This window comes from Vanessa atalanta, chromosome 17 (genome assembly GCF_905147765.1).
Source record: "Vanessa atalanta chromosome 17, ilVanAtal1.2, whole genome shotgun sequence".
NCBI lineage: Eukaryota > Metazoa > Arthropoda > Insecta > Lepidoptera > Nymphalidae > Vanessa > Vanessa atalanta.
In genome coordinates, this window is record NC_061887.1 from 4,559,109 (window position 1) to 4,585,963 (window position 26,855).

General features: G+C 30.9%; 1 protein-coding gene across 6 annotated transcripts in view; it reads right to left on the bottom strand.

Moving 5' to 3' along the window:
* LOC125070194 (dystroglycan 1) overlaps positions 1 to 26,855 on the bottom strand; it is an 85,176-nt gene that overhangs the window by 44,562 nt on the left and 13,759 nt on the right. For 5 of the 6 annotated variants that reach the window (XM_047679937.1, XM_047679938.1, XM_047679936.1 and 2 more), the window contains exon 2: positions 16,034 to 16,073. The gene's annotated coding sequence lies outside the window, so the exon portion shown is untranslated. Of the gene's footprint in view, positions 1 to 2,088; positions 2,258 to 16,033; positions 16,074 to 26,855 lie in introns of those variants that run through there. The other variant, XM_047679935.1, reaches the window with a different exon arrangement.

The window sequence follows — 26,855 nt, forward strand, 5'->3', positions numbered from 1 at the left end:
CATTTAAAAGTAGTTTAATAAAACTTAAACTGCGCTTTATTCATCTATATTTAATATTAAAATACGAAAGCAATTCTGTCTGTCTGCCTGTCTGTTGCTTTTTCACGGCCAAACTACTGAAGTAAATTGGATGGTATTTGGTACGAAGCAAGCTTGAACTCCAAGGAATCCTTCCATAGGCAATTTTTCAATCCCTAAAATGCCTTCGCTCGCCTTTGACAAGTATTTGTAATATATATGACCAAGTCAAATATATTAAATTCGTCCTAGTAAATTGAATGCTAAATAGCTCCAGATGTTAACCAATTAGCTATTAAAGAGTACCAGTATTCACCTCTAGTGTCCATTGTTAAATCCTGGTCGTTAATTTGTCCATTGTAAAATCAGGGACGTTAATTTATTGTTTCGTATTATAATATATTCGCATACTTTCAAATAAATACAATTAAAAGTAGGTTTAGATCAATTTGCTAGCTTTGTTTGTGATATTGATATAAAAGGGATACTTATATAAAGTATGTAAATATAAATAAGGAGGTACGCACATAATAGCGTATTTAATACTTTTATAAATGCTGAGCTTATAATTAAACGTAAGGATGCCTTCGTGAGAATGCCTCTAATTAACTATGGTCAGTGCTTAACAGCTTACCTCATGTTTATTTCTAATTATTTTAATTAAACCCCGGCTGATTTTATCAATATAAATATAATTTCCATTTTAAAGTGCATTAAGCATTCGAGTCGCCTTAAGTTTTACTGAATTATGATCGCGCGCTTAGTCAGGCATGGCATACGTCTCGTCTGGGTATGTATAGTCGACTTCAATTATTTCTTCTGACAGATGTTTGTTAATTCATACGTGAACATAATTATGATATCATAGAATGAGTGATATTATTGACGCTTACTGTACAATATGAGATCTTGTAGTAGAATTGCATAGTCGAGGCGACAGTGCATGACGACATTGCGTGCCTTTGTTTTTATGGCAACCTAACGTTTTCTACCTCGTATTAAGGTAGGCTAATTCCACAGCCGAGGTAGTTTAACTCAAACTTTGTACATACGCACTATATTAACATAGACTTTATTGAAGTGACAGTCCATGACGGAATTGCGTGAAACACTCATTTCAACCATTGAACGGTTGAGCACATATTAAATTTTTTTGTAACAGTTTTTTTTTATGGTTAAATGCATTTCAGTATATATTTTCTCTTTATATACTTTAAATCGACTTAAACGTAAAAACGGAATATGTAGGCTTCCGTACTGTCATTCATAAATATATACACCGATATGAAATTTCACCTGTATACAATATTATCAATATAGAAAATAAATACAAATAATTGTAAGTACATACAACTAAAAGTACTATGACAACTTCCTTCTAATAATAAAATTTTAATTGAGATATCAAGAAGCAGAAAGACAATCAATTATATTCGCTCAATATAAAATCATTATAACATGTAATAACTTTGTTAATTGTACTCGCATCGTTGATAATGTCAAGTTCATAAGATTAAAGAAAATAGCTATTAAAATGTACATTGACCTCTGATAATATCCTATTGTTATATTTTTACTGTCATTGTTAATTAAACACTAATTAAAGTATTAACAAAAAGCCAAATAAATAGATTTATATACTTAAAAATTAAAGAAAACGAAAAAAACATATTATTAACAAACATTATTAAAAATTTACTGAAACAAAAACTGTTATGACAATAATCAGTCAATATTAGGGATATGAGTAAGATGGCTACAACATTTTTAAATTACATCTCTCAGATTGACTCTCGGTTCGGCCCCTAGGCGTTTGCTTCCCTTCTAATAATGTACGATGAAATGGGAGACTTCTCAGTGCGTGAATTTTATTAGGGGCACGAATCAATAGACGGCCAAATGTACCCCAAAATTATTAAAGAAACAATAATTTTTTATTAATGTCATGTATTTTATTTTACGGTAAATTGGTTTAAATTGAAACATTACTATTGGTTTCGTCTGGTTCAGTTAAAACATTAATAATTTAAAATATCTGTAAAAATTAAATAAGATAAAAAAATTATGTACCGTAGATTTTTGCATAAATTCCAGCATAGATATTCGTTTTCCAAAAACACAACACAGTTATATCCGATTTGATATTGTATATGGGTAATTTCTGCGACACTTGATTCGGCTTTCGGTATGAAGCGCGGTAAAACAGAAACGGTCCGACCCGATTGGAGCGAGGAAGGCGACTGCACTCCGATGACAATCTGAACCCCCCGCTCCTCGTACGCACTTCTCTTTCCCCAGAGATCAGCTGAGTCCTAATTATTACTATTAATACTCGCATACTATAATATAATAATCATCATTATAATGAATTTACCTCGTCAACTCTGTAACACTTAAAACACTTCTGAGAATTGATTACTATTTTAGTATGTTTTACATTTGCTAAATTGGAAAAAATGTCAAAGTAAAATAAAATATGATACATATTGTTTTTCAATTATATCGTAAATAAGGCGTTATTCTATATACTCCAAGTATATATTAAGTAAGTATTTTCATAGATTACAAAGAAATTACCTATAATTTAAACAATAAGTCCAATTTAATTCAACTAAGCAACTATTTCCTTCGAATCTTTAGAGTTCGAGGAAATGTTTTCATATGTCCGATGAACACAGGATTGCATTGTTTTAATGTGAGCCAGATGTCAAAATATTTTTGGTTTGAGTTATAAATCTCTGGCTATTCTTGTACTATTACCACGGGCACATTTAGTGGGTCATTACTTCAATACAATCAATCACTGTCACTCAATAGAAACTCGTCCCTTCCAATAAAAAATAGTTTGATTGCTAATACTTTTGTTCTATTTCTAGAAACTCCAAGGTTGAACATAGTTAACAGTGCACGTTTTAGAATATAATGTTACCTATTCGGTAGATTACGATTTATATTATTCTATGATTGATTTTAAATAAAAATATTTGTATTTCATGATAGTTTAGGATCGATATGTTAGGAACACAGTTTAGTAAAAGAAGCAATTGTAAAGGATTGGCATCCGCAGCCATCGAACGTTTAAAAAAAGTCTATGGAATGTAATAATTCATTAGTGACCGAAATGAAACTCGATTCGTAAAGTACTTTTTAAGATGTTTTCGAAGAGGAAGCGACGATCCAAGACTGTCACGCAAACAAGCGTGCCCAGCCGACGAAACGGCTTCTTCAAATAATAGCCGATCAAATAAATCTAAGTTTAATTAAATCATTTGATTTAGAAATGTATTACACGTAAGTTAGCCTCACTCAGGACAGGTTATCGTGAATTGTCTTTGATTTTTATTGAAAAAATTATCAATTAAAATACATTATACAGTTAACCACATTCTATGACCAGGTTAACTGGGTAATAAAGTAACAAAATAAGAATAAATTTATCGTATAACTTATTAAGTTCGTTTAACAACATGACATTTTATTAGAGTAATAAATAAAAGAAAATTTCAAACATTAAATAGTCTAACTACGACTAATACGGCCTTATTCCGAACAAGGGAAGGAGCTAGCACGTAAGTAATATATTCAGTGCACAGTGATTACAGAAAGTAACAAACGGTCCCTGGCGACAGCCCGAGTGAAATTACGGAGCGAGAGACGACGAAGCTTTTCATTATCAACTTGGAAATTTAGGTCAGACAAGCAAAAGCAAACAAGACGCGAAGGTATTGCCTGACGAAATTTTTGTTACATTGAGTTTTATTACCGAGTCATAATGATTAAAGTATAAGCCAAAAAACAAACTTTTCAAATTACGGTTGAATATTTTCTCTGAACTCAAAAATGAATATAAAATTGAATTAATATTTCGGATCTAAAGATAACATCAAAGGAAACGAATGTAACTCTAACGATAATAGCTACGCAATTTTACTTAACTCCGCTAGTGTGGAAGGGAATAAGCGTATAGATTATAAAGAAATAGAAATGCGAGCCGAGATTACTGCTGACAAAGAACTAACAGAACATTGCAGCACTAGGACGCAACAGGTCGTAAATGTTGCGGTCACAACTGAAATTACATAGCTTTGTTTTCTTAATACGTAATTTAATAGTTTACATTGCAACGGATAACGGATCGCCAGGACATTATGGCTATATAAGCGAAATAGTACCTACTCTACTAAACACTCGTTTTAACAAATGACAATACCTTTATGTTTTTTTTTTACGAAACAAGTAGGCGAACAGGCTGAAGCTAACTATTGACCATTTCTTACATCACCAATGCGCCCGGGTGGTACCAACCCAAATGTACATAAACAAAGCCCTACCACCAAGTGAATTGTTGTGTGATTTTTACTTTTATTATTAGCAGATTCAGCCTCTCACTGACACTATACTTTTCAGTATCTTGCTTATATATTAAATTAAGATAAATTTTACTCATTCAGTTCAAAGTCACATCAAAAGGATAAAAAGTTAAATTGTCATTCACACGTACCGAGCAAAGCTGTGTGAACTAAAATCCATTCATGATAGGAGAATGAAGATAATATTGATGTTTTTATTAAATAGACTGGAACTCAGCGTTGATTTGTAAGCGCGAACTGCAGATTAATTGATCCGGCTCCGTTTTTGCCGTTCTAGCAACTGAATCAGATCAGTACTGTAACAATAGTCGCCAATATGGCGCGACCTGATTGTGCAGGAACTATTAAATTGCATATTATTTAAGAGTCAAACGATTAAAATGTCGATTATAGTTAAATAAAAAACTTGTATGTTGTGCTTAGTTATGCTGTATAATATAAACGAGTTATATCACTTTTAATTAAATATTATTATGGTTGTTCCTTACATAAGTAAGGAACAGTGCGTATTGTAACAATTTAGTTTCATGTAAACCTTTTTTAATTAAATGCTGTAACATGTTGAATAACCTAATAAGAATCGCCGTCAAGTAAGGGATAATTTATTCTTGTCTCATAAATAATGTAAAACGAATAAGAATGAATCTTGCAAATCCAAAAAATCGTTAGGACCGTCCAAAGTAGATAGTTATCATAAAGATTAAATATATCAATAATATAGCTACTTCCCTTGACTTCCGGTATTTATTTTGAACCGACGAGTTCACGTGAAACAATTTTTTTATAAAAAAATATTATAATTTTCTGTCACTCATCACTCAGGAAGACCGAACATAGAATGCAAGTCTATTTTTGATAATTCCGTTTATTATTACAATTATCGTATTCCAATGTCATCTTTAACTTGATATGTTAAGACAACCGTTCAATTTCCAGATCAAAAATTAATTTAAAACTCTAGACTGAACCTGTTACGCTAACTAAAAGTTAATGTTTTTTTTTATTATTAGAGAAAGTATCAGGAGAAAATTGTAAATTAATTAAGTTTCAATTGACTAAGCTGTGAAGTCCTTTGCAAAGTTTTCCAATCACGGCATCCAGGATTACTGAAGTTGGACTAGGTTTAAATAAAATAGCGTTAGAGGAAAGATTGACTCATCGTATCGAGTGCCCGAATTAAATTATTCAATATTATTTCAAGTAAGAATAAAAATAACCGATCCATTATTTCAAAATTGGAGCTGAAGCCTTATTATAACAAGAGAAACTTTTTCGCCGGGAGCTAAATCAATACTCGTGGGGTAACCAAAAGCGGACGACTTCTACCTTCTAAAGTTAGAATGAATTATACAAGTATTTTGTTTATTCCATATTTTTAATACTTCTCCAATTCATAGTATAATATTCATTGTTTATTATAATATCTTCGAATTGAAAAAACTGTGAAAGATGCCATCGGTGTCTACTAACAAATTTTGGCGATTTCTGTCCAAAATAAATGAACGAATTTCAAATACACACAATACAAAATATTATAATGTAAAAATGAATATAAAAGTTTTTAAACTGATAATAAAGTCTTTAAGATCCCTAATTATCGGTTCAGAGGCCGTGACATTATTCGTGACGAGATTTAAATATTATGAAGTAATAAAAAAATCTTTATCAATTCTACATATAGCTTTACTAAATAATTCTAGAAAGATGCATCCGACGTTAATGTCTTATATTAACTACTTTGCTAATGACAATTTTATAAATATGCTATCTAAATACCATTATTTTTTCTAATTCATGTATTCGGTAAAACAAATATAAAAAGATGAATATATAAATGAAATCTCCTAATGAAATAATTTAATTATTAGTATGCACTGGATTATTATATAAGTTAACGCAAACATCTAAGGTACTTAGTTGTCAAGCCGAAATAAAAAATATATGAATAAAAAAAAATGACGACATTGAACGAGTATCCTTTTTAATTATAAATAAACAAAATAACACTACTGTAACTTTACAACTGTAATATAAGTTACTTTACACGTATAAAATCTTCAGCGTAAGGTCGTATTGTAATGAATTAAAAATAGAATCGATTGAAAGTTACGATACAGGCATGCAGATACGAGAAATGTTATTTATATATCTCTGAAAATCTGATTCATCCTGTGATGCACATAGAAACAGGTCAACGTCTTCTGTCAGAAATAGAACGCGTTGGTCGTGCTCCTGGCCCATGTCTTTCGACGCTCACCCTAACAATTCGTTTCGACATGTCGTTAACATGTCAACGGTTATCAATATAACGTAGATTAAAATTGTTTACTTCTCAAATGTACGTCACATTTCTTTAGAAAGTATTTTTTTTCGAATCTTTTAGATCGAATCTCACCTAGTTCGAGTGGTGCAGCTAACAAGCTAACCTTTTTACTATGGAATTGCAGGTCATCGACCGTCGACCTATTTTAACACAATAAATGGGTGATAAACGTCAGCTCGTCAAGCTATTTTCTCCTAACAATGTAATACTTTTATTCTTTCATATGAATATACAAAGCTTTGTTTGTACAACGACCTTTTAGCTCGAAGAAGTTAGTTTTAAGTATAATGTGAGGATCAAAGTTGTAGATTTATGTTTCGTAGTATTCTCGATCGATACAAATATAAACATTTCCTTATCTTTGATAATTAACGATTGGGTTTAAATAATTTATATAAGTTTATAAATAAAAAAGTCGAGTTGGTGATTAGGCCAGGAATCTGGATAAACAAAATTGAGTTACAGTGTGTTTATAATTCATCTCTTGTACAGCAGGGAAGGAGAAGATCGCGAGAAAATCTACATTTGTCGGATAATTTTTCTACCTGCATATCTAATTAAATAAGTTTCACGTTTTTATTACCAAGGAGATTAGACTTGTTATATATTTTTTTTAATTTGTTGAATTAAATAGTATTAGTAGTATATAGTACATATTTTATAAATTTTTCATTCGTTGTTATCAACTAATAATAATGAGAGAACAAATATATTACTGAATAATATTTATAACTATAACTAAAACATATTTTTTACTGAATAAATACATTTCGTGGTTATTAATAGTACCAGACATATTTAATAACACGTATAAAATGTAAAGTAAGTGAAAATATATATTATACTAATTTGACACAAATGGCATTAATGAAAATATGGCAGAAATCTTAGTCGGTAACATTATACAAACACATCATAGCACGATGTCAAAATTTAAAGAATAAAAAGCAACAGTTTTGTGTATACATGTATTAATTGTCCTTTGAATTATACGGCAATGAAGTGCGATCTCATTTAAGGTATAATGTACACAAGTGATAAATTACCTTATCTAGACATTTTGTCTATATAACACCAATTCATCACTGTCAAGCGTCTTCTGCATTAGCGAAAGTGAATTGATTCAATGCGAAAAAAAAAAACGAATAAATTACATCATCTCCCATTAAGTTTGTAGTGCGCGTGCCATATGCGACGCGAAAGTTTTTGCCAAATTGGGCACAATTTAAATTGACGGCGCACTTCTGGCCAACTCAAATTTGAAGGGATTCCGTACTAATTATAGTTTTTTTTTTTAATTAACCCATTGGAGAAAAACTCAAATTCAGATTTCCAATAATAACAAAGTGTCTTCCTTCATACCAATAAATATGAATAGTATCTCCGGAAAAATATTATGCACAAGGACGACGTTACGTACGATGTTAAAAATTAAATGTTTATCTACGAAAAAAAAAATACATTTCATACAATTTCGTTCGAACAAAACAATATTTTAGGCTATTGAGTAGAACGCACTGTAGAGTGGCGTACAGAAACGTCGATTGTTTTATTGCTTTCCTGCGTGCCAGCTGGTTCCGAAACACGAGAAACTTCCATATGCTGCTGGCCACAGAATAGCGGTATTGTCCGAGCCTGAATAAGCTATTACCCTAACATGTGAAGTTGTTTATTGTAAGCAATTGACGCTAACGGCCGAACAATTAGCGGTGTTACAATAATGCACTACATGCATTTAATGCAATTTCACCGAGGAATTCGCAATTAAGGACAATGACAATAAAATTAAGTCAAACATATTTCATTGGAATTACTGATCATAATTTACTAATTTAACATTAAGCTTAACACCAGATGTTACAGAATAAGTGTGAATTCGACAAGTAGGTACTATTACTACTAGTAACTATTCGTACTAGGTAACTATTCGTAAGTTTATAGTTTATATTTTAAGGCATCGGAGTTGTACAATAAATAGTTTTACGGCAACAATATATTATAAAAGAAGTCAAGTTTCATCGGAACGAACTTCTAGCCTAGGAAATTGTGAAGAGCTTATTCAGATGGCGATTTCATAAACTGGAATAAACCGTCATTTTATATTTCATAATGGAATAATGTTTTTGAGTCGAGAAAGAAAAGTTGAATTTACTATAAGAATTAAAAGTATTTGGATTTACAATCAAATGAATACATAAAACATCAAATGTTTCTACAATATCAGCTTATTTACAGAACTAGCTTGTTTGAGTTGACAGATTATTGAATAATCTAATAAAAGAACCGGTAATGAGGGTATTGCACCTTGACGTAATTGAAATTTGACGGTAAATGTACACTTCCTGTTCAACCTTAAACTGTTCACTCTTCCGTGGCTAACTTTGCATCGATAATATTGTGGGAAATTGTCACGTAACTCAAAAATAAAATACATATAATTCCATACGTGTAGGGCTGGAGCAAGGCACGTCCCGCCCATGCTATTCACAACCGGTTATTGTATGCAAACGATGTCAGGACATTTTTCAAGCCGACTGCCGGATTAGTAATATTTGTATTCGCCGTTTCATGTTCGTCTACCGACTTAGATCGCACTATAAAATATAAGCCTTAACATCATATGGACCATTTAAGGCTCATAAGCCTTACGGTAGTCCATTTATTCTTTATTCAATTTACTCTGTTCTCTGACAAGGAGATTTTCTATGCCAAGGAATTAAAAACAAATCTATGTTTAGGTAGATAACATTTTATTAAGAATTGAAGTAATTTAAAATTAAATATGATTGTTTTTGCCAATCTCGAGCAAAGTTTAATCAATCAAATAATCGAAAATTCTTCTACAGATAATATTAGTTATAATAAATAAAAAATCGATCTTGTTACTAGTTTTAAATGCAAATTATAAGCGATAGTGTACATACTGTCATCTTAATGTGTAACAGGACAATTTAAATTCTTAAATTGAGTGGCTGTAATCTGAAGGCACTGATGAATAGGCCTTGTACTGTTTTGAATCCAGGCGTCTGACCAATCATCGTGACCTGATTCACGCTGAGGCAGCACGGAAACATTTTACTCACAAATCTATGTAAAGTTGTTTTTAAAGCAGGCAATGTAAATTGTAAAGTAAAATTATTTAAGAAAATATATTTTTATCTGCATTGTTTTCTCGAAAATTTCCATAATTATTGCGAATAAACTAAAAAAACGATCTATGTATATAGATGAATAAGAATAAAATAAACATGCTTTCGCCTAATTTTTTCTTTAAAAACAATATTTTGATTTATTGCTTGTTCGATTTTAAACTTTCTAATAGATTCGATCTTTTTATATTATCTCCACAGACTTATTGTACATGCCTTTGGTGTATATTTCTATTGTTTGAATGAGTTTGGTAATTTGATGTGCATGTCTTTTATATACAGGCAGCATATAATATAAATAAGAATAATATCAAATAAAAAATAAGCTAGCTTAGCTTGGTTGTATCATAAATAATAATCTAACGCTAATTAAGAAATCGCAATTGCACTGTTTTTTTGTTCTATTTAAATTAATTCAAGAATAAAAAACATGGCGTGTAAATATATTCCTTTTTCGCGAATAAATCAGATTGTATAAGATCTTATTAAAGATGTCATGAATAAGAATAGATATCTAATTATCGAGGCCTTAACGATTATATTAAAGAACGCATATCTACCGTGTCAATGACCTCGCATCAGTTACTCGCGATCAAATTGATTAAACGCTAATATGATACAGCTCTCGAGGGTTCCGTCGATGCCTTTTAATTGTCTTAATTGCTATCTCAATGTAAAGCTGACCAAGAATATTAGCACAGCTGACGTTAACAATTATAACGATGGTATGTTCCTAACACATTTTAATCATATATGTATATAAATATACCAGCTACCCGTCCTGACTTCGCACGGGTAGTACAGGACTCATATTAACATAGAACGTTTATATTAAAGGAAAATCAAGGTACAAAGTAAAAAAATCTTATATGTGGGACCAGGAACCTTCGCGGACATACGCAGTATAACTCACAAAATAATTTGACACATAAATATGATATATTATATCTGATAATATCGCGACGTTAAATAGCTTCTTATTATTTTAAAACAGTTGTACAATCGTATCTGTCAAAATCCATTGCGTTATTTTAAATATCAAGTGAGAGTTACACATTTTTATAAACAGGTAAATAAATGCATTGCGTTGTCGGTACGCCGCGTCAACTTAACGCGATGACTTAAAACCAAGTTTCATTCATTTTCACTCTGACTCAACAAATAAGACAGATATTATTTGTCAATCGTGAAACAGCATGTCGTTATAAATTCGACAAACAGTTACAGTGTATTCAAAGCAGTCATAAGTTGTATGCGCGTGATTGCGTTCGGCGGCGCACGCGCATCAACGAACTCAAAATAGCCGCTGACTCAGACAACCAGAACCACTGTGCGTTGGCGGTGAAAACAAACTACGTTTTGCTCGGTTTGTAAATCGAGACATGTATTGTGATCCTTAAATAAACGCTTAGTCGATTAAGTAACTACTCGCAACTATGACAAAGACCCTGTTGTAATAGATATAGTATTAATTAAAATAGAAGCGATAGTATATGTAAAGATTTAATTGTACAAACAAGTTGTCGATTAAAGGTCATAACGAGTTAGGAACAGGATTAGATAATAGTTATACTTGATTCCGTATTTGGATAACGACAAACCGGAGATACCGACAACATCTAAAATGGAAGAAGTGTTCGCTTAACGAGTACGCTGACTCTAAGGACTTCCACCTTAACTTATAAAAACAGTGACATCTAATCTGTTGCTATCTCACTCTTGCACTCCTGGTATGCTGAATGGAGGCAAAGGACCGACAATTGTAATATAGAAAAGAAAATAAATCTTTTTAACTGGATACTAAAGCAGAAGCTGTCTTTTTAATTGCTAAGGGATCGTAAAAACAATAGAAAGTGGTTTAAGCTAATGTAATTATACAAGAAGTAAGAATTTTTGAACAAAAAACCTAATGACATCGCTGTGCTGTCGTTACCAACTTCCGTTGTCTTTCAAAAATACCTGCGTCTGCAATATTGTTTTATAAAACTATGTTATTGACTTTTACACCTGTATTATAAATTAATACTAACGGCTGTGGACATAATACTATCGATTTAAAAATACGATTATCATAAAACTATTATAATAAAGCTAAAGAGTTTGTTTGAAAATGCTAATCTCTGAAAATACCATTATGTTTTGAAAAATATTTTTGCTTTTTATAGTCCTATTATTATATAGGAAGTTACGGCTCACGGACGCGGAGCAGGAAAGTTTAACCACGCGGAGATGCTCGTATATGTATAAGAACATTTTTGTTATCAGATATAATAGATAGGTACCGTCAAAAATGGTGTCAAGTAAAATGTTCTTTTTAAATCCATTTAGTAACGTGATACATTTACTTACATGAGATTACACTGAGGGATCAAATAATAAAACATGGCTACTGCACAAATCATGACCACATAGGCAATCACAACGCTGAAGGATTCTCTGGATGAAAAATGAACTACTATCACCAGTGGAGTAACAATACGTATATAATACTGACTATTGAACTCATAAAACCCAACGTTTTAGTAACAGGTAACATATATAAACAAATGATTAAATAACAAAGAATCAGATACTATTTACACGCTACTAAATCATTTCCCAGAAAATTTATTGTCGTTTTGGGATGGCAATACCTTATCCATAATTTAATTTATAGATTATTCAAATTATCCGCAATAGACATCATCGTAGCCAATTTATTGTCAGTCTCCTGGGTTTCAATTCAATTATACAAGGTCAATTCAAGCTATTAATTAGCAGGAACTAGTATATAATTGTATTCTAGTATATAAGTGGCGCGCACTGTTTCCCTTATCTGGTCTGAGGGTCGCCAGCGACTTAACGTATCAATGTCAAATTGTCTGCTCCTTATCCTGTATAATTATACTGGCGTCGGTTAAGACGACAGATTAATCTTATTGGTGTTCTATATTATAGGTGACGCCATTGATAATATTCTATAAGTCGATTAGCATATACATTTTTCTACAGATATAATCACACAAATAATCATTGAACGTTCTCTCGTAACAGATAAGTGACCCTTTGTACTATTTTTCAACTAGATACTCTTTTATTTTATGTATGTACTTAAGGAGCTTGACTCGCGCGATTTTTAAACCATTTTATAAGATTTGTATAGATACAGCAATATTTTTATTTATTCAGTCAGGAAGTAATGTTGCTTCTATATTTTACAAAAAAAAATCCATAGTTTGATTTTTTATTGAATCGATCCTATATATTCAAATTATTTTTCTTTTGTCACCTATTTCCTATCTTATCTAAAAATAACTGTTACAATAAGCAATTATGTTAATAGCTTATGCATTACGGGTGATGTCATAGCCGTTTCTCTCTATCGTCTTCCGGTGTGGGACGTTGATAGACATATGTGGATCTTGAGAATGGACGTGCGATATCGTTCGGCGCCGGCGCATTCTTGTTTGGCGAGGACCGGATACCGCGAAATAATGCATCGATCAGCGTTAGTGGGATGTTGAGGATAATAAATCATGATTCGTGTTTGCTTCTGATGCATACGTTTAAATAAAATGTATATTAATAACAATTTATTACAGTTATAAAATAAACATATTTTAAAAGTTTTAAAATGTACTAAAATATGCTACTGTTGACTACGATGATACTGTTATGTGGTCGTATTGAAAAAAAAAGAAAAAGCAAATTTGAGACATTTTTTTATCTAAGGGCATTACAAATTCCTTACAAGGCATAAAATCGCTCAAGTCCATTAAACAACGACAAAAAGTAAAAGGACACCAAATTCGTATTTCAACGTCCATTAGACACGTAACTGTAATCTCAATCTTCAACGCTGATAACATAAAGAGGGATGTCAGGGGTTTTTATCACGGCCTTTCTTCTTAAAACAGAAACTGTTAGTTTTTGTATCGAACATCGGTCTTGTAAGGGCTATTCAGATTTTATCGATTTATTAGCTCCTTATTATATTTTTAACAGATATTTATTGAATTATTGTAAATTAATTGTTTCAAGTTAAGTTACTACGTATTAAATATATACAAATAAATAAAGCTGAATAGTTCGTTTGTTTGTTCTTATGTCCAGTCCGGTTTTAAAAAGTTTCGTTTTATTTGATATTAGAATTGTTCCAAATATGGTTGCGAGTGTCAATTCCAAAACATATGTATGACACTATTTGAATAGTAGTATTGAATACAGTTAAAATGTGTCGCAATGAACAATAAGTAAAATATTAATACAATGTCGATACCACTCCAAAATTAGATGTTCAATAGAAATTTTCGACTATTATTATTTTATACCGTTCCAAATCATATATACATATAATAAAATTGAAGTGTCTGTTTGTAATATTAAAATAATCGCTTTTTACTAAATGTAAAATGTATGTATCCACGGTACATATACCTAAACAGCATATTTTAAATTTTTGTCTGTCTGCTTGCCTGTTTGTTCCGGCTGGAATGATTTTGATGGGAGTTTCACTGGCAGATAGCTGATGTAATAAGGAGTAACTCAGGGTACAACAATAACTTTTTGTTAAATTCAAACGCGCGCGAAGTCGCGGGCACAGCTAGTCACTCATACGATAATAACATCAATATAGAGCATAATCCAATCGTAGCATACAAAATAAAATGATTCGTATAAAATGAAATTGTAAAACTATTTTTTTCATCTTCGATTTAAAACATAACGATGTTTTAAAACGAAGATGAAAATAGCACAATAGACTTGGCATCATCAGTTTCATCGTAAAAAGTTAAGCTTTAAATACATTTTAATAAAATCTTTCGGATTATTTATAAGGTGAATGAGCGGGTATTAATATGATCTTTCACGCCCATAATAATTATATAACATTCATCTATTTATTAATAGACAACATAATTTTTGACACATATATTTACATACGACTTTTTACGAAGGGTTAAGTTCATAAAGATGTTGTATCTTTGCATGTACATGCATATCTTTTGGTATTTATATATACATACACACATATGTAGAAATTTTCTTATTAATATAGAATAAATTTCTGATTCATCAAAATTAGATATTAATCAAAATACGCCTATTTTATTTTAATAAATTAAAACAATACGAAATTTTCCGCTTAAGTTGAAATGATTATAAAATGTTTAAACATAGGATCAAATATATATTTTTTAACAGATGCCGAAAACGTACAAATCATTCAATATATCAATCACAAAGGATTAAATTGGTTTCGACAATTAGGCTGTATTTAATATTAAATGTCAAATGAAGCGTGTAATGGATCGCATTATCCTTTATAGATTTTGCGATTTATATTTTATAATCACTGTCAATAGTTAAATTCTAGCAACTTCTATTGAATGAATCATTTATAGTTGAAATTGTCTTATTTCCCGTATGAGTGCCAGCGTAAATAATATGTTATTGTATATATAGCTTACTACGTATATATGAACTTGCAATGTTTGTGAGTTTGTTGAGGTCAAATCTTACAAACAAAAAATTAAAATAACTTTACCTATCCTAAGAAGTTATAATTTCAAGTATTGCATCAGTTCCGATGCAAATGCATTTTTATGGAAATTTAAAACAGGATTGTCTCCAGACAAACCAGGCACTCAATGGTCAACAGCATACACACAACATTTTGGATATAAAAACTTGGTTTTAAAAATGTTTTTACTATTAATTTATTGAAATGAGATTTAAATTTATTGATAGAAAATAAAAGTACATTACTTAGCTTTGATCATTCTTCCCCTTTTTATTTACCCTTCAATTCACTTACTGCAAAACTTATGAATATGATTAGATTATATTTTAAAATAGAATATCCCTTTAAAATGCTAATTTATTTGAGAATCATCGGTTTGGGGTAACAGTCCATAAATGGCTCATAACTGGGACAATTATTTTTAACCTCATTAGGAGATAAATTAAGAATATAAAAATTTGGTAACGCTAACTTTGATATGAATCTTCTACGTTTGGCTAAGATCTACGTTTTCTCTTCACAGAGCTATCTCAGTTCAATTTGTTTGTAACGAGGCAGGAGATAAGAAATATTAAATTTGAATTAATATTAGTGACAATTTGCTTGGAATAACAGCTTGAAAAATATGGACATAAACTTGTTTAAATAATTATATTTCTAAATAACTTACCTTAAATATAATATCCTAATGTTTGACGTTAATAATTGACCTGAAACAGAAAAACAAGCTTTTTATATCTTTTTATAAATTCTGATTTAAAAAAAAAACTCTCATACATTGTACTGTCCTGGATTCTGTACTTTTGACAGCCTACCTGACCCTAATTCAAGTAAAAACTAGAACTCTTTTTACGAGAGCTCTTTTTATCGTTTTGTTTTTAGAGTGGACTAAATTTAAATTAGCGTTTAGTTACTTCAAAGATAGTGTTGACGAAATCGAGATAACACGCAAATTGAAATAAACTTCCAAAGTTATAATATAAACATTTTATAATTAATTACATGAAACAGTCTGTCAGCTACAAATAATAGTCATAATATTGTCTAGAGATAATACTATGTTATAGGTATAGATCTATTCACTCGGGGCTCGCCCCGTCACGTTAACTTAACAAATACATATAATTTGTTTTTTTGCTGCCTTTACTTCGTAAATAATGTCTTTCTGAGAATAAATAAAATAAATATAAATTATAGATATGATATACTAAAACTTCGGAAAACATATCGGTGGAGATATGATTATTCGAAAAAAAAAGTATACTTCTCATTCTATTTAATAATAGAATGAGAAGTATACTTTTTTATTCTATGCGTACCAATAAGTTAAAAAAAAATACGATCGACGACAGCAAAAATTTACGATTTCCGTTAATTTCAAAATCTTTACTTAATCTTAAATATGTAGATAATTATGCATTTTTTTTAAGTAATCTAAATTAATATGCCTGTACGATAAAATCAAAACGGATTTCGTCGGTTTCTCAATTATACCCACCTTATTAAAACCCCTAACCCTTTCGTTTAAACTTTAAGGGTTAAAATGTACACGCTTTAATGTGAAAAGCCGTTATAATCATATGAAGGTAATATAAAGGGCATTAATAGGTCAATCAATGGCAGCCATTTTTAGCTAGACTTAGAGTTATGGGTGCGTGCCTATAGACCTTCGACATTAACGATTAGGTACAAGCACGCTTTCTGGCAAAAGTTTGAAATTAATTTAATTGTACAATAAAACATTAAATTAACAGTTATTTACAATTTAGACCTTCGACTATTAGAGGTCAGAAAAAACATAATAAAAAATATATACATACCTACACGAGTTTAATATCGCTAACAAACGATTTGTGAAACAAAGATAAATTATTAAAAAGATGACACTTAAATATAATGCCTTAGCTTACTTTAATCCATCCGAATTTAAAAAATTAAAATGTCAATTTTGTACAAAAACATTTCCGTAATCCACGTGAAAAACATCAGAGCGACGCCATTGTGAAAAGCTACGCACAAATATAGAAGTTAGTTCATACAAATATAAAGACAAAATTCAAAAGGTACAACGCACAAAGGGTCTTACGGAAATATTTTTCCCGTCTTTTCTTACATCATGCTGAGTGCCTCGCTAGGTGTGAACTTTAAAGTGTTCAGTCAAGAGTTATGATTATTAACGATGCAGGCGAGTTGGCGTTTGCACATTCAGGATTTCCAGACAGTTTTGTGGAAGTTTTTAAATTTTAATTTAAGTACACAAATTAAATGAATACATAGTATATTACGTACATCGTAACCTAATATAAGATCAAATTAACTTCTTGAAGTGAAGTTTGATCATTATTATATGAGTCGCTTCATTCGAAGATACAATTAACTAAGTAGGTATCCTCATGATGGAAACTTTTATGCTCACACTGTGGTGTAGAATTCGAATTATTTTTATAATCGATTAATGTTCTTGATTGCGGGTTCAAGCCCTTTGTGTTTATAATTTATCTCGTGCTCGACGGTGAAGGAAAACATCATGAGGAAATCTGCATGTGTCTAATTTCAACGAAATTGTGTCACATTTGAGCAGCGTGGTGATGTTGATATTCCTAAACTTCTCAAAGGGAGAGGAGGCCTTAGCCCAGCAGTGGGAAAATTACAGGCTGTACATTTTATGTTATTGTATGTTGTTGACGTACTTTTAAAAGTTATTTATATATATATTTATAATTTACTTTATACAGAGCTCGGCGGCCGAGTAACAGCTATTATTGGATAATAAATTAGTAAGAGACGTGCGTGTAATTAGAACTAGCGAATGTATGGCTGAACAAGTAACGTAGTCTAATTACACGCAACAGGGTTGTTTCGGAATTCGGGACGATGTTGTAGAGTTTATGTAAAGGTAAACACGTGTAGGTACGTACATTATTTAGGTATACATATATCTTACATATTTACGTTGTACAATTCGCTGGTTCCTTGCAAACACAGTCTTCGTTAGCGTTTCATTATCTATTATTACAAAAAAGCGTTTCGTATTTGACATTTTCCAAAACATCTATATTGTTCTTCTTTGTTTTTTTTTTATACTATTGATTTCCACATGAAGCTTGATTCAGGTGCGAGGGAGGCAAAGATGTGGGTAAGTGTTAGGTACCTACTCTTTAACCTTTTCTGTATCCTTCATGTTTGCGAAATTTCATAACGACCGGTTGAGTAGTAAAGACAAGAAAGCGTATGAGACAAACAAATAAATAAACTTACTTTCGTATTATTAGCAAAGATATGGATTTATACTTACATTGTCGCAAATAGCTTGTCCGAAAAATTCTTAAGTTTTATTATACTATAACCATTTTTAATTAATACTCGTTTTATATTTATAAATTGTGGGAACGTTTAGACGCAGACTTTTGACCTCTATTGTTTCGTTTGATGTCAAGAGAATTTTGTTAAAACTAATGTAAATGATTTTACCTAAAGATATAACGACGTAATTTCTGTTCATTGAATTAAACGTTTTAAGTATCTCTGAATGTATAATCAAAAACCAGATGTACCATTGCTGTAATAGAATCTCTGTTTTTTATACGAAGTTCAACGTAATACGCACTAACATTAAATATAAATATCGATCTGTAAAAGTGTAATGATTGTTTGAATAAATAATAACAAATGGGTTTGAGTAAAATTGAGAGAATTCCATTTTTGTTATTAATTCTTTTATATTCAGATTTTTTGAGTGTAATTTTTGTTTGTGTTGTTTTACTTTGATAATTGCGAATCCAAATTTTATAACAATGTAAAATTTATAGTCAGGCAGGGATAAAATATAATAGATTTTTTATACTACATATTTTGATAGACAACATTTTATCTCATTAAAAGTGCACCGAAGTCAATCTTTTTTATTAAATTACTTAATTCAATACATTAAAATTAAAATAACTAATAATAATAATTAAAAGTTTTAACGGCTGAGATTTATAACAAGGAATAATAACTAATGGTATCATTTACACATGTTACTAAGCGCCTCATTTATATATTCTGAGATCTTGGGAAATGTATGTAAAAGGCAATGTAACAATGCCAAACTTAAATTATAAGTTATACTGCCGCACTCAGAAAGATTCATTCATTTAGTCCTAATGAGTATTAAACTAATTAGGATTAAATACTTTAATGAAAATTACATCTTAGAGACATTAATTTAAGGATTAATTAGCTTACGTCAAATATTGTCATTTAACAATGAAACAGTTTATTTAAATACAAGTCAAACAGTTGTTTAGGTAAAAATAAACAAAAACAGCTATTTACATTAAAATAAAATATATATACACCAATCCGCAATTGAGTTGCGTGGTGGAATAAGCTCCTAATTAATTTTATGAAAGGAATGTATGCCTATTATTAGTAGTGGGACATTAAGGGCCTTACTAAACTATTGTGTCGGAAGTAAACTACAAGATAATCATTTGCGAGTTACTTCTAAATTGTCTATGGAAACGACTGTAAAATATATTAATATTGATTTTCCATATGCAAACAACATTGTTTTCGTATTCACAAATATATAAAATATATTTATAATAATGCTTGCAGTTGTAACTTCAACAAACAGACACGGTAAAGTAAATATTTTCCCCGCCATGCAAGTACTTATATAAACAATAAACTTTACTTGTTTTAGCCTAGCCATTTTGTTTTATTCACGCTAAGATAAGTTAGAGGTTTCCAGGTTTGTAAAGCACTAAGGCTTTTACTAAATTTCACCCGGTCGGCTGTTCCGTTCTGATTAGATCGCTATCATCCCACGCAAGTAGGTCACACAATGCTTACCGTTTGAACACGCGATCGGTACAACTTGTGCAATATCTGGGCATTCGTTTAGTTAATTTGACCTTCTTTCTTGTGAAGAATCATTCGTTCTTCAACCTTCATTCGTTCAATTTAAGTTTGTCAATTGACAAAACTTCGTCAAAGTCGTTATTTTTGATGTATTTCGTACAACTTTTAGAAGTTACGAGGAAAGTTTAACTTCTTAGAAACGTTAAATGTACAAATACTCGAATTTACTTGGAATTGTCTGCAGTTTTCGTTCATATGGCTACGATATGCAAATTATTCGGAAAAGTAAACGGTTGACTAATGTTTGATGTAACGGAACAAAATAACAAATTTTCTTTGCATGTTCGGTTTTATAACGATTTTAAATTGTACATTTTCGATCGTAATTTGTATATTATCTTTGATTTATTGCAAGATGGTCAATTTTGGTGAGGTAATATAACCGGTCTATATGTAAATTGCGCCAGGATGGTCCAGTTCGGTCAAGTAGGTGGAACTCGTGAATCTTAATCGACGAGCGCGCTTACATATCAGAGTAAACACCGCTGAGTTATCACTGACTTAATTTGTATTTATATCGCGCTCGGTTGTGAAGGAAAACATCGATCGTGAGATGTTTCGAACGAACTTCTGCCACGTATTGAACCAGCAATGTTGCAGCTTGATGGAATAAGTTCCAAATGTTCTCATTCAGCAAGGAAGTTGACCTTTTGCTTCTGTTATTGACATTTAAAAGGCTGTTACGTTTACATATGTATAATGTGTGACTTGAATTAAAATTGTAATAAGAATATGATTTATTCCTATTTGATATTAAACTACAGATTTGAGTATTTTATATGATTTAATAATAGCCTACACTGTGTACCTACGACAAACAAACAAACGACAAACGGTTCTTGATGAATATATCCTTATTTAAAATAAAATACTATAATATCCGAGTTAATCTATACTTCCAAAGCTCTTTAAAAAAAGGTAAATCTCCTCTTTTTTCCCTGTAGTGCGAAACGCCCTTTTGAAGGGTACAAAATAGTGTTCTATTATAAATATATATAATGAGGTCATAGTTACCGTACCGAACGTAATATTAAATTATTAGACATTCCATTACATTGACAATGCGCCGTCAATCACGATGTGAAGGTGCTATGTCCCTCGAGTTTTAACTAACTTTCAAACCGGAGCACGATATTACAAAGTAATTATGTTAGACAAAGAAATGCTGGAATCAACCCAGACGGCGATGCACAAACAATAATTAGTTGTAACAGATCACTTATTTCTCAATTGAGATATACTCCGCCTGGTAGTGCAAATTATCGCATACAATATTATCGATTAAAATATTATATTGTTTCATCCAGTTTAGTATTCGCACATGATTAATGCAATTCTATAACAGTTTAAAGCATATGTTTCACTATTGTGTTCTGCGGTATACTTTGACAAATAAATAACGAGCTAGCGTCGTTATGAGGTATAATTGGGGATTAATTTGAATAATAGCCTCCAAACACGACATGTAATGAACTAAATACGTCTACCATTAATCGTATGACTTTTTAAACTAGGACTAAGAAATAATTTAAAGTGCAGTTAATATAATTTAGTCGGAAATAAGTATAATTGTTAATATTAATACTCTAAATACGTCAGTGCCTTTTTGCTATCGAGGCGTTTTATATATTACTAGCTGTGCCCGCGACTTCGTGCGCCTTTGAATTTATATTAAAATAAAAAAGCGTGACTTTATTATTATTTTACATATAATTCTAAAATAAAAGTAGCCTAAGTTACTCCTCTTTCATTCATTCACATCAGCTATCTGCCAGTGAAAGTCCCGTCAAAATCGGTCCTGCGATTAGCCGGAACAAACAGATAGACAGGCAGACAAAAATTGTACAAAGATGTTATTTAGGTATATATACCGTGTATACATACATATGCATTTAGTAAAACGCGGTTATTTTAATATTACAAACAGACACTCCAATTTTATTATATGTATAGATAATACTTTATTATATACCATACCATACATATACCATGCTGTGTACATTTTGTGAGGGCTATTTCTTAAGTGCAAAAAATATCTCGTTTTATTTATTGTAACAGTTTTTTTTTAATTATATAGATTACTAGTATTCGTCCTCATGTTAGGGACGCGTGTTTTAGGTATAAATAGAAGCCTACGTTCATCCTTGGGGTTCTTGCTTCATACCAATTTCAAAAAATTCGGTGGAGAGGTTTAGGTGTGGAGGCATCCAGAGTAACTTTCATATTTATAATATTAGTGTATGGAATTTATAGGAAAAATGAAATAATTAAACTGAGGGTTAGTAATATATACACACCCTTACTTACATACATAGGTATGGACGCCTAGAGACTTAATGTATACCGCGTGGCGTTAAATGGTGGCAAGAATGCTAGCAGAAATTCCTCAGTTGAATAGCAATACTGATTCTCTGAACAGAAAATGAACCAGCCTTCCCGTTACCAGTGGTGTTCTATTATGTACTCTTTAAATTTTATCAGCTTTTCGAGGTGACTTGAGAACAAATTTTGTAATTAACAAAGCAATTTATTCCGACTCATAGGATACCTAATGTCCATTTGGTTAAATTAAATTAAATCGAAAAACCCAGTTATTATTTATAGTAATAAAACTGAGCAAAAAGTTAATTCATATTGTCAGTAAGGGCGTGAAGGGGTGGGACGTAAATTAAATCATTGATGATTAGGGGTGTATTATTTACTAGAATTTATGACTAAAATAAATTTATTTGACCATTACTATTACTATGCTTATTGTTATTAGTCAATTTAATGATATTATTTATTGATCATTTATCTTTATTACCTTTTTGACTATCTGTAATTAATTTATATGAAATAAAAAAGGAGAATCTATATTATATATTATTATTTGCTACTAGTAGCAAATTTAGCATAAATAAAAAGATAAAAAAGTAGAAAGTAAAGAGATTTAATAGTGAGAGCACCAAATAGAACCACAATTTTCTGCACCTTATTTTGTAGTAAGTAATTAACGTCGAGTTTCTGAAACGCTAATCAAAATCAGATTAACTAATTTGACTTTAATCTGAATGGTCATTGGCTGGTGGTCGCTAATGACGCAACGGGCGACCATTCAATATTGAGCTAGGTTAGTTACCTTACTTTGATCAGTATTTCATAAACTGACGTTTCTGAAACGTTCAATTGGGTCATGTAAAAAGATATTATTTACCGTTTCAATATAAAACACAAGTCACGTTTAACGGGTCAGCTTCATTTCATAATAAAAGTACGGTTTTTTATATTTACATTTATTGAACGGCTAAATGCAACAATGTGTTTATTTAATTTTTTTCGACGTGTTTGTATGGGCGCATCATCGTCGGTCGATTCATCGTCATCAACGCGTGTGGTCTGACAAGGTTTGTTTAACCTTAGACTGATTTCACAATAAACCTTTATCGGGCCCACAAATATTTGTTCGAAATTTAAAAGATACAATTTTAAAATACTGATGTAAACGGGCATTTTTTGCACGGTATCATTATCTTTGTCCATTTTTTTCGGAAGTTGCTAATTTTATACAAACATATAAACAACAATTTTAAGTAATGCACATATTTTTATTCATTGGTTTGGTGTATTGAACTTTTTGTTTTTATGCAATTACGTAGGTGATATTTTTTACTTTGTATATATTGTGAGAGAAATATTTTAACTTAGAACTTAAACACCGTAACGCTTTAAGCAATTCGATATCTTTAAATTTGTTAAATGTTTCGAATGGAATGTTACGCCTACATGAAATAAAACATGGCCTTATTGTATACCATTTAATTTGATGATGAACGATCCATCCAATAATATTATAAATTCTAATGATGATGAAACTCTACTAACTTCTAGCGTCTTCGGTTTTTTTGGAAGGCAGTCTGACAAATGAGCCATTATAGCAGATGATAATTGGTGACTCGTCAGTTTAGTCCCATTGAACAGCAAGAAGTATAAACCAATCTTTACACTTTAAATCGGATATGAGAGCCTATCCTTATATATATCCTAACCTGTAATAAAATACTTTGAATTTGATTGAATCAAATCGGAACACAGTAAATACATATCAATAAACCACAATATCAGTAACACAACAAAATTAATATTACAATAAAATAATTAAAATAGAAACATTTATATTACATTCGAGTGTAAAAACAGCAAAATGTATCTTTGTAGTGTATTTTATTTCTTGTTATAACCAGCTGTTGTCCTGAGTGGATAATGTGGCCATGTCTTGTTTTTTTAAAACGGGAGGTTAGGTATATTTCTTTAATGCAAAAAATCGCATTTTTTTAATAGCATCGCAACAACTGTTATTCTAAGTGCTAGGGTTTTTTTCTAGGATTGATAATTTGTTTGAAATAAGCGAAATATTCGTAGAAAATAAAATAATTCATCTTTCTTTTTTTTAAACCCAGATCAACATAATTTTTGTAAGGAATCGGACAGTATCTGTTCAACACAGAACGTATGGTTACCTTATCCATGAAACCTAAAACACAAACAAAACGAAATGAACAGATTTGAGTCAATGTCAAACACATGTGCAACTCGCAAACGCATTTCGGACGAATAATAAAAAAAGTCTGTTGTTAGCGGCGCTATGAATAAACCGTAATAACCGATTTTATTTCATTAAATAATAACAATTTCTTGGTATTGATAAGAATAATTAATTTGAAACTTTAAATATTTGGCAAAAAAAATAGGTAATTAGTATTGCAATTTCCTGCGTTACTGTATACCCGGCATATAAAATGAACCTAAAATAACAATATATTATAATGTTTGTGAAGTACCTACTCAAGAAATCGAGATAAAACTTTGAAGGTTAAAGTTTAGGCTGAGAATGGGACTTTTGGGTGACATCAGAGAGAATTGTAATTAAATATTCTTGATAATGGTATTAAGGGAATTCTTTATAGGAAAACTTTGGTAAATTACTTTTTGTCTACATTTTATTTAAATATGTAAACATGAAATTATAGAGTCAAAGTTTAGGTGAACAGTGAGACATTTCGGTGACATCAGATTTATTTCAAGAATATTTCTAAGTACGTAATCATGTAATGTATGTACAATTGTTATATATGTCGGAGAAGCAGGATGCCGAACAGTTGGGTTCGGGGATTGATCCGACATTTGTAAGACTATGTGGGCGTGCAATGGAGATATTCACAAAATAAAACGTATTTAATATCGTCTAATCACTGTATTAATTGATTCAATAATCGTACATCACAATAATATTAAAGGATTACAATAATTCATCTCGATTAAGAGCAAATGGGTTTGCAAGCAACCATCGCATTCGAGAAGCTTGTCAAAACATCACGACTCGCGTTGTCATGACACTAACAACTCCATTCGGGGTGACCCGCTCTTATAAGTAAATCAGCCATCAAACATTATTGCCAACTATTCGATTCATTAATTATCCAAATCAACAACTAAAGTAACCACGCTCCGATATATATATATATTTTAGGAAGGCAGTGTATGAGCGAATTTTGAGTTCCCTTTCTCGTTAATGCTGTTGCAACTATGGTATTTAAGACGCTATATCTCGTGCGGCCTTTACAATGAAATAACATTGGCTCATTCAACCACAGCTAAAAAATTGTAACACAAAGTTTGTCGTTAAAGGTGTTACCCGATAGAATAATTGATAAGTGAGCAGTATTCACTCAAACGGATCTACACAAAGCCCACCCACCAGATAATTTATTATAATAATTTCAGCACGTTATGTGATACATAATGTATTTTCTATTCAATAAATAATCTATAATAATGTAGAACAATGTACCTACATGGTAGAATTTATTGTGATATTTTGTTTTGGCTTTAAGGTTTATTAGTTATATTTTTATAATACACATATAAATCGAATATTAATTACATTGTACATAACTCAATCGAATATTACATTTAAATCTAATTCAAAATATTGTAATTAAATAACTTTAATTTTCGAAAGTTAAGCTTAAATTTTACCACTTTAATATTTTATAGCTGACGCTGAGTCTAGTGGATAATTTAAAATAAGCCTAAAGTTGACTTCGAAAAACCTTCTCAGTGACAGATAGTCAATGTGTGCCGCAAAAAGACTTCAATTAAAACGTAAGAGATATTGCCTTAATAAATTAAATGGTTTCACTTATATTTCATTCTATAAAACGTAACAACCGAATTGTCCACAGCTGGGTCAAAGCCTCATCTCTTTTAGATGCCTAGAAGAAGGCCCTAAAGTAGATGAGCTTAGTACCATGATGCAGATTGCTGGGGCAGAATTTCATATGACACATGGTTTCTTCAAGATGTTTTCGTTCACCACTGAGCACTAGTAAAAATCTATATGTAAAAAAGTTGATTGGAGGTACAATTAACAGAAAACGGACATGACAAAACTCTAAAGGGTTTGTTATTTTAATATAGAACTTTAATGGATAACGCAAAGCAAAAGAGCAGCCAGATTGTGGTAACAAAGAGTTGATTCGACATAAAATCAAAGCCATAAACTAGTCTAACATTTGTATTTACATATATTTCGACGGCCCATG